Here is a 10,598-nt window from a genome sequence, read left to right on the forward strand (position 1 = left end):
AATGGAAGACCGAAAAACTCTTCGGTTTCCTCCCCTTCGGCCACCAACAAGGTAAGACCTCCTTCTCTTTTCTTTTATTATTTAATATGTAATCTTATATATATGTGCTAAATAAAACAACAAAGAAAATAAATAAATAAATAAATCAAGAGACAGAATGAAGAAGAAGAAGAAGAAAGAAGAACAGCCTTTCTTTAAATTTTCAATTTTTTATTAATTCATCCACATTTTTTTTAAAAATCCTCCCTTTGATTACATTTCATTAGGCTCTTATAGCCGTTTACATATTTGTTTTCTGTTGTTGTTTGTTTCTACTATCTTCGCCTTTTTCTTGCTTCTGTTTTTCTCTTTTTTTGCAGGCAAGATGAAGTCAACGAGAGGAGTCTTTTCCATTTCGGTGCAAGGCGCAACTGGCGGTTGCAGACCTTGGGCGTTGTGCGCGCCGAAGGTGCACATGGGCAGTAGCGACATGAGGAAAAGCAGGGAACCCTAGGGTTCCCTGATGTTGTTTAATTTTTGGGCCTAATTAGGCCGGCTAGGGTTTTAAAAATTGGGCTTCGGGATTGGGTTAAAATTTTGTAAATGGACTCTTTTTGTTTATTTTTTGGTTTATTTGGTTTGGAGGCCTGGGAAAAATTGGGCTACTACAGCTGCCCCTCTTTGCTCGTTGTCGTGTAATGAAAACAGAGTAAAGACCAAGAAAGGTCAATTTTGCCCGGTCTCGCCGAAGACTTCTTGGTGCCTTTCTTCTTTAGATAGCCTTCTCGTAATCCGCTGTGTCTTGTTGCTTCGATCCGCTCTACTGCACTTCAAAGAGATATGACTTGTAGCTTCAATCCACTCTGCTACGACTTTAGGGGGTGAGGTTTGTGGTTTTAGTCTGCTCCACTGCAACGTCAAGGAGATAAGACTTATATTTTTAACCTGCTCCACTGCAACTTCAGGGAGATAAGGTTGGATGCGATCTGCTCTACTGCCACTGCAGAGAGATAAGATCTGTGTTTTTAATCCGCTCCATTGCAACTTCAGAGAGATAGGATTAGTTTCTTCTGTCTGCTCCACTACTACTTAGGGAGATAAGGCTGGTGCTTTCGATCTACTCCACTACTGCTTAGGGAGATAAGATCTATAATCTTCGACCTACTCCGCTGCTGCTCAGGGAGATAAGGTTGGTGCTTTCAATCTGCTCCACTACTGCTTAGGGAGATAAGATCTACAATCTTCGACCTACTCCGCTGCTGCTCAGGGAGATAAGGCTGGTGCTTTCGATCTGCTCCACTACTGCTTAGGGAGATAAGATCTGCAATCTTCAACCTATTCCGCTGCTGCTCAGGAGTATGGACTGGTGGCTTAAATTTGCTTCCTACTACTTTAGAAAGATAAGATTCGCCGTCTTCGGTCTGCTCCACTACTGCTTAGAGAGATAAGATCTACCATCTTCGATCCGCTCCGCTACTGCTTAGGGAGATAAGATCTACAATCTTCAACCTACTCCACTACTGCTTAGGGAGATAAGGTTGGTGGCTTAGATTTGCTGTCTTCGATTTGCTCCGCTACTGCTTAGGGAGATAAGATCTGCAATCTTCGACCTACTCCACTGCTGCTCAGAGAGATAGGATTCATGGTTTTGATATGCTCTGCTACTGCTTAGGGAGATAAGATCTACCATCTTCGATCTGCTCCGCTACTGCTTAGGGAGATAAGATCTACAATCTTCAACCTACTCTACTACTGCTTAGGGAGATAAGGCTGGTGGCTTCGATTTGCTGTCTTCGATCTGTTCCGCTACTGCTTAGGAAGATAAGATCTGCAATCTTCAACATATTCCACTTCTGCTTCAGGAGTATAGGTAACTTCATTGATCTGTTCTCTGGGGAACATCGCCTGTAAAATCTATTTCGTAGACCTATTTATGCCTAGTGTTTAAAATATTATGATCGGAATGAATCAAAATTTCCTAACTAGATGTATATGAATGATATTTGCATGAATGCAGAATGTCATGAGAACGATTCGTTTTCAATGTTTGGGTTATCATCCCTTGTTGTTCATCAATGTTTTATTGCCAACAAGTTAGAATGCTATCCTACTCGGCTGGTAACACTCATCTCTTACTTAGCCAGATTGCCCCCCACTGTAATCTTCAAAGTTCAATCTGCTGTACTCTTCAAGGTTCAATCCACTGTACTCTTCAAGGTTTAGTCCACTGTAATAAAATTTGAACTATCTTCCTCCCACTGGGTATAAGATCTGACTCTTTCTTAACCTCTCCCACTGCAATTCGGGGATATAGGATCTGAATCTCTTTGGTCTCCTCCACCATTCCAAGGGTGTCGTACCAAATGTTTATGCACAATTGTAGTACTTTCTCTTCTGGGAAACCTCTTTTTATCACTCGGTGATCATTGCTCGTTTGTTCATTGAAGCTTTGTCATCAACAAGACATTTTGTTGTTTTGTTCAATCCATGCTTGGACAACAAACTCTGAAAGGATAGTCTTAATTTAGACTTTTCTATCTTAGACATTTCAACCTTTAAACTTGGTGTGCTCTAAACAATAGTCATGTTTCAGGTTCCTGTATTATTTAGAAACTTTTAGAGTAATATGCAAAACTCCTTTTGCTTGAATATTAACAGCCCATTAATCTTTATTTCAATGAAAATGCTTGAAAAATATTATCACAATAGATAAGATGAAATTTTATTGAGAGCACAGCTCGAAATGAATAAATTAATCAAGATAGAAAATTTTGCTAAGATACAAAAATGAATAAGATGAAAACAGGTGCCCCAGATATCGCAGCATGAGCTTCTCCGCACAAACTTCTTGAGGACCCGTTTGAACTTGATATGTGTTTAGAAGTCCTAGAAGACTTTGTTGATGCCCTAAGATGTAGCATCTCCCCTTCTTGCTAATTCAGAAAGGACAAGACTACCGCATGCCCCACCTTTGATAAAAAATTTGAATTGCCCTTTCCTGGGTTTTCAATTCAAAACCCTTTTGGTTTTAAGGCGCCCTTTGTGGGTTTTCACCTTGGCTTCTCCTTTTTATTTTTCTTCTTTTCTTTTCTTCTTTTCTTCTTTTCTTTTTTCTTTTCTTCTTTATTGTTTGTTTTTTTAACATTTTTTTATTGAATTCGCACTCGTAGGATCAGGTAAGTTCTTGCTATCCTTTATGGTCAAAATCAACGCTTCTCCAAATAAAGCCTTCCACATAGGTCCTTTTCAGTTTGATATCCTCTTTCTTCTAAAGTCTTTTTTTTTGTATGGGGAGGATTTTCTTTGATATTAAGTCCCCTTCATGGAACTCTCTAGGGAGAACCTTCTTTGGTGAGCTCACGTCTTTTGTTTTTGGTGCATTTGACCAAGACAGATAACTTTGAACATTTCTCTTCAATCGGGATCTAACCCAACACTCGGAGAGAAGGAATCTTGACCTTAATAAACAAAACTACGATAAGCCAATGTGTTGCCCCGACAGCAGTTTTTCTTTATTTTTTCTTTCTTTTTTTTCTTTGCTCCAATTGTACCGTGCATTTTGGGGCAAAATGTGTTAACCTTGAACAGACTGCAAACTTCTGATATCTTGCCCTTGTTCACTTTTAGTGCATTGCCAGATATACTCCTTTTTGGCATTTCATACTGACATGATTTTTCAAGAATTCGCAGACTGTTGACTTTGTGACATTGGTATATGAAGCAGCTTCTGCCTACTTAGTGAGGTAATTGATGACCATAAAGATAATCGTCAAAAACCTTAGGTGAGATCGGCCCTATGACATTGTGCCCCACATAGAGAAATGTCATGGCTTCCATTGATTCTGTAAGGTAGAATCTTGTTCTCCTGTCTTTAACAAATCAGGAGATAAGCTATAGTCTCAGTTGTCTCCAAAGTCTTGAAGTTTAATCTGGACACATATCTGGCTCAAAAGGAGGTTCTGAGTCAATAGCAGTGCCAGTCATATCATTGATATCTGAAGACCTGTTATAGGGACAAAAGTAGATCCAAATAATAAAAGAATCTAAGAATATTTATTTGTATAGTATGATTATGAATGAATTGGAAGCAATAAAAGAATATTTGCTCGAAGTGAGAAATAAAGATGCATTTTATTGAAATAAAAATGTTGGACATAAGCCTATCTCACAAAAAGATTCTTATTGCCCCTAGGCTTAGAGTAATAAGCGTGTTTTGGACATTACTCCGAATCAGCTCTAAAAAAAATACAAGGATCTCTTCCACAGTCCCATTACTCAAAACACCCCCAAGTATGTAAGGGTAAATATCTAACAAGGTCTTTTTTTCAATTGTGTCCTCACACATGGCATTGATGTGAACGTCTCTCAACACTTTTTCGTACGTCGCATTCACCCCCTCATCAATATAATTGGGTAGTAAATTTCCTGTTCTGGAGGACTCATTGAATTTAACAATGCCCATATTGAGAATCTCTCCGCTATCTTCTTGAATGTGGTGCAGTTTTCTATTGAGTGCCCCGTGATTCCACATATGCGTCAAATAGGCTTTGATATAACTCTTTTCATGACATTGGTATAGGTGAACTGAGGCATTTCCACATCTGTCTTCGTATAAGACTCTCGTTTTAAAGGGTGCTGATGGCTAGTCATTTTTGTCTTTGACTGGCCCACAATGATTGCTTTTGAGTAGCCCCTGTTATACTTACCCGCATTATCCCCATTATTCCTCTTATTCTTTGAGGCCTTTATAGTATTTGCGTATTCTACCCTCGCTTGTTTTGGATCATCAGAGGTAAAAGGCTTAGCTAGATTGCTCCTCAGATTGGATCCTGAGCCTGTTGAGAAAATCATCGGTGTCAAGGTACTGGTCTAGTATTGTGTTCGTATGTTAACTGTTTCCCTTTGTGGATATCAATTTGGGGTGCAGCCTGGAGGATATGCAGGGTCCTCATTATCATCCCAAAGTAGACCGTTGGGTTTTTCCTTTTTTCTAACCATTTATCCAATAACTGAGTTAACTGACCCATCAGATTTCTTTGGACTTCTAGCATCTGATCCTTCATATCTTTTTGAAATTTAGTCAATTACTCTTGCATCTGTATTTGGCTTTGCTCTAATCTCTCCAAATTTTGGTCCATTCTTTTAGTTTTTCTCAGATACCGTAAGGGTGTTAGTTTTTCAGATTAGCTGAAATAATTTTACTCAATTAAGGTCTTTTAATGATCCTTAATGTATGTGATGTCATGTAATGCAAATGCATGAAATGAATGCAAAAAGGACATTGACTCTAATTCAATTCCTTTTAGAAAACTTTACTAAAAAATAAATTTCTTTACATAAAGCGGGTGTATGTACGGCCTCGCCCTCATATTCCAAGAAACAACATCGATCTTCTTCTTTATTTGAATGTTTAAAATAAATCTTGCAAATTTCCAATGGATGCCACTACTAACTCCTTCTTGCTTGATCCTAGTTGCCACCCATCGTTTGCCCATCATCGTAATGCTCATCAGCTTCTTTAAGGAAGCCGGAACGTCGGTGACTCTCAAATAATTAGCTTGAATCTTTGGGCCACGAAGTAAAATCGTGTACTCTTCCATCACTTTTCTTTTGTTGTGTTTCTTGGAATGTGTTCGGGCAACCATATTATCTTCCACTTTATCAAGAAATCCATTTTCCATGACAAGCTTTCTAATTTAGTAATCAAACTTGAATCAACATCTTTTTCTAAGATGAAAATGCAATGCAATCATAACCAAAACAAAACGAAACAGGTTAGTACAAAGCAAAAGCAAATAAGAAAAATAGAGTACCTATTCGGGTAACCACTTAGGGGTTTGAAGTGGTTCTACCTAGGGTTGGACTCCTAAGATCCTCTACATGTGGTTTGGTTCTAAAGTAAGGGTACCCGAACCAACAGATTCCTCGATCCTCACCCATTATAGGCTCATACGGACCGAGTTCAGTTCAGGGGAATACATTTCCCTATGGCTGCACGGAGATGAAAATCTTACGAAGACATAGGTACGGATGTATCCCGAAAGTGATCCACTATCCTGCACGGAGGTGAAAACCTCACGAAGGACTAGTTTCTCACTCCCACTTAAAAGGGTGTAACCAAGCAGTTATGTAATGCAATATGTAGAAACATATCGAAAATTCAAAACAATAGAGTAATTACAAATCGAAGTAATGAATATCGTAGCAAAACCGATGGAATGCAACAAAATAATCATAAATTTAAACCAAGTTTTCGGGTAACCTCTAGGGATTCGGTGTAATTCTACCTAGGGTAGGCTCCTAGGGCTCATTATATGCAGTTCGACTCTAAAGTAAGGGTACCTGAACCGACAGATTCCTCGATCCTCACCCATTATAGGCTCACACGGACTGAGTTTAGTTTAGGGGAATACATTTCCCTATGGCCATGCGGAGATGATAATCTCACGAAGACATAGGTACAGATGTATCCCGGAAGCGATTCACTATCCCATGCGAAGGTGAAAACCTCACGAAGGCGTAGTTTCTCACTCCCACTTAAAAGGGTATGAGCAAGCGGTCATGCAATGCAATGCAATGTGCAGAAATATATCCAAACTTAAACTAACACAGCGATTATAAATCATAATGATGAAAATCGTAATAAAGACGAATGAAAATGCAACGAAAGGATCGTATATTTAAACCGAGTTTTCAATTTTTGACAAAAAGACAAAACATAATCAACTCGTGGCTTGATTCTCTTATTTTGGGTCTCCAGTGGAGTCGCCAAGCTGTTGACACCACTTTTTTGATGAAACCGGATCAACTTGGGTTTTGAAAACGAAAACGAAAACGGGAGTCGCCACCAATCCTTTTTGATAAGGTTTGATCGGATCACCTTGAAAAGTGGTTGCTTTTAATAAACGATTCAATTTTATTAAAACAACAATTTTGGTCTACGAAGTTCAGAAAAACAGGTTCGGGAGTCGGTTACGTACGAGGAAGGGTTAGCACCCTCGTAACGCCCAAAATTTGTACCTAATTGATTAATTAGTGTCTTAGTGTCGAAAATTGAAAATTTTAAAGAGATTTAAAATACGATCCTTTGTTTTAAAAATTTATATAAAACAAATCACTCGTTAAAACCCTCTCATTTCAGAAAGAGAAAATGTCGTACCTAATGAGTTAGGGCATGATATTTCACTTCCTCAAAAATAAGCTTGTCCAAAAAACTCGTGCAATAAAATTTAAAAGGATATTCAATTGTTTAAGTCAGATGAAGAAATCATAGTCCAATACGTTAGGGCACAATTTCTCAAAATTCTAAACATTAAATGTTGCCTTTATTTATTTTTTAGAAAAATTCTCGTCTCGAGAAAACAACGTGTTATATCTAATGCGTTAGGACACAACGTATTGAATTCCTGATAATGATGTTTCATTTATGTTTTTTTGATTAAAGAGCATTCTCGATTATTTAGATTCAACGAAGAAAAATGGAACCCAATACGTTAGGGCTCAATCCTCTCGAATCTAAACACGAAATTTTGCTTATTCAAAAGTTGAAACTTATGCGTCGAAATAAATTAATCTAATTCGGAATAGTAGAAATGAAACACGAGATTAATATGCGTACAAAGCAATATTGAATGCGATAGTAAAAAATAATACAAGCAACAACAATAAAAATGAATGGATAAAGAGGACAAATTAATAACACATAGAATAACGAGTATAATAAGCAAGTAAAGTTAATATATATTATATATATAATGATGAAAACGTAAATAAATAAACAAATAAAGAGAATGAATAAAATTATAAAAAATATAAAAAAGGATATATATGTGAGTATACATATTAAAGTTTAAAAATGATAAAAATATACATATAGATACAAGTAAATATGATAATTTATATATATATTTAAAAATATATTAAAAATATGTATGTATATGTCTACACAAATTAGAAAGTACAAAAATATATAAGAACGTACATATATAAATATATACACTTATAAAAATTAAAAAAAAAATATGTATATAGATATAAATATATGTATACAGTTATAAAATATATAAAATATAAAGGTAGGTATAAATATGTGTATTTATAAAAATTAAAAACGTATATTGATATATACATTAAAAATATGTGTATGAATTATAAAATATAGAAAATACATAAAAAAAGAAATAGATTTTAAAATATAAAGAATATGTATAAATATGTGTATATATATTTATGAAAATAAAAGAGAATATATGTAAGTACGTATATATATATAAATTTAATATGTGCATGTAAATACATACATGTATATAAATTATAATATATAAAAAATATAAGCGTATATATGTATATCAATATTAGATATGTATATATGTGTATATGTATAGAAGCAATTATATAATAATAATAATATAATAAGAAACATATATATAAAATTTACATAGTAAGTATAAACAAAAATATGATGATAATAACAACAATAATAATAATAATAATAATAATAATAATAATAATAATCATCAATAACATAACAAGAATAATAAAAAAAGACTAATTTGAATTTTAAAACCGAGATTGGGGCACAATCAGAAATAAAACAAAAAGAGGGACCATTCTGAAAATGCGCATAACATGGAAAGGCCGAAGGAGAAATTTCCCCACCCTGAAAACGCAACTCTTTAATGTGGACTTGATTGAAACAGAAATAAAATGGGAGATAAAATTTAAAAGGAAATAAAATATAAAAGACGGACCTGATCGAAACACGCTTAAAATGCGGAAGAACCGCGCGCGAAAATGTCCCAAAAGTCCAAAACGCGCGGATCCTCACGGTCAAGTCGGGTCATGCTTGGGTGCCCTATACGGCGTCGTTTTGAAACCACTAGAGCAGGCCTCAAACGACGCCGTTTTGCGTCTGTTATAAAAGTAAACATTTTTTTAAAGAAAATCATTCTTCCATTCTGTTTTAGCAAAAACAGAAAAAACTCTCATTCTCCCAACTCTCCCTTCCTCTCCAGACGCCGGCCTAGCTCCGGCCAAGGGTACCGGTGGGGTTCCGGCGCCGTCGCCATCGTCGTGACCCCTTTTCAACCGTTTTAACCCCGGGTAACCCCGATCTACCCTAAAAACTGGCTAAAAACCGTCAAGGATCAATAGAAGACCGAAAAACTCTTCGGTTTCCTTCCCTCCGGCCACCAACAAGGTAAGACCTCCTCTTTTCTTTTATTATTTAATATGTAATCTTATATATATGTGCTAAATAAAACAACAAAGAAAATAAATAAATAAATAAATCAAGAGACAGAATGAAGAAGAAGAAAGAAGAACAACATTTCTTCAAATTTTCGATTTTTTATTGATTCATCCACATTTTTTTAAAAAAAAATCCTCCCTTTGATTACATTTCATTAGGCTCTTATAGCCGTTTACATATTTGCTTTTTGCTATTGTTTGTTTCTGTTATCTTCGCCTTTTTCTTGCTTCTGTTTTTGTCTGTTTTTTTTGCAGGCAAGATGAAGTCAACGAGAGGAGTCTTTGCCATTTCGGTGCAAGGCATAGCTGGCGGTGGCAGACCTCGGGCGTTGTACGTGTCGAAGGTGCACATGGGCAGTAGCGGCGAGAGGAAAAGCAGGGAACTCTAGGGTTCCCTGATGTTGTTTAATTTTTGGGCCTAATTGGGCCGGCTAGGGTTTTGAAAATTGGACTTCGGGATTGGGTTAAAATTTTGTAAATGGACTCTTTTTGTTTATTTGGTTTGGAGGCCCGGGAAAAATTGGGCTACTACAATTATCATAAGTGTTATCATTCAATAGTTTGTAGTTTATCACCGTTCTGGGTTTTTGTCTTACTTGTTCTGAATGATTATTAAAAAAAAAATGATGCACACCTATGTTTTGATTCGCTTCTTCATATTAGTTTCATATTTTCTAGTTCAGCTATTTGTTGTTTATACCATTTTAATTCTTGATTTGATGCAATTGTAGCGTTAGCTCTTATTTCTTTATCTTCGTTTATAATTTCTAGTTTGTATTCTATTTTTGTTTTATCCCAATGGGCTAATGGTTCTTCTCCTATTATCCCTAATTTTTCTAGTCTACTCTGCATTTGTTCTTCTCCCATTTCTTTTACAACTATAGGTATTCGAGCTATTGTTTCCATATTGTTGGGCTGTATATATATTTTTTCAAAAAGTGTATTCTCCCTTTATCTGTCTATGGATTATCAACATATGTTCCTTTATATGCTTGGTTTATGATTCTATAAGACTCTTGTATTTCTCTTCCTAAGGGTCCAGGTAATTTATTTATTAACTTGTTTTGAAATTCTTTATTATATATGTTCTGAGATGTAGCAGTATAATGTATGTAGTCATTTAGGAAGTACATTACATCTAACCAATCATCTAATGGTAATTGCTCTAATTTTCTTACAGCTTCTGATTGCTGGTATCGGGATCTCATTGATAGTTCTGATGCAATTATTATGTTACTTACAACATTTACAAAATTATTAGGATTTGCTCCTAGCTGTATAAGTTTACTCTATTCATTTTCATTTCTACTTTTAAAATTATCCCAAATACTTTTGGCCATATTTCTTTTCAAGGATTTATGCATCTCTTC

At 35.8% G+C, this 10,598-nt stretch overlaps 1 long non-coding RNA gene across 1 annotated transcript; it reads left to right on the top strand.

Moving 5' to 3' along the window:
- The first annotated feature begins 8,756 nt into the window (after positions 1 to 8,756).
- Positions 8,757 to 9,885, top strand: LOC107961878 (uncharacterized). Its single transcript, XR_001701465.2, has 2 exons — positions 8,757 to 9,178; positions 9,484 to 9,885. It is a non-coding gene; the product is annotated as an uncharacterized lncRNA (long non-coding RNA).
- The last annotated feature ends 713 nt before the right edge of the window (positions 9,886 to 10,598 follow it).

This window comes from Gossypium hirsutum, chromosome D11 (assembly GCF_007990345.1).
Source record: "Gossypium hirsutum isolate 1008001.06 chromosome D11, Gossypium_hirsutum_v2.1, whole genome shotgun sequence".
Classification (NCBI taxonomy): domain Eukaryota; kingdom Viridiplantae; phylum Streptophyta; class Magnoliopsida; order Malvales; family Malvaceae; genus Gossypium; species Gossypium hirsutum.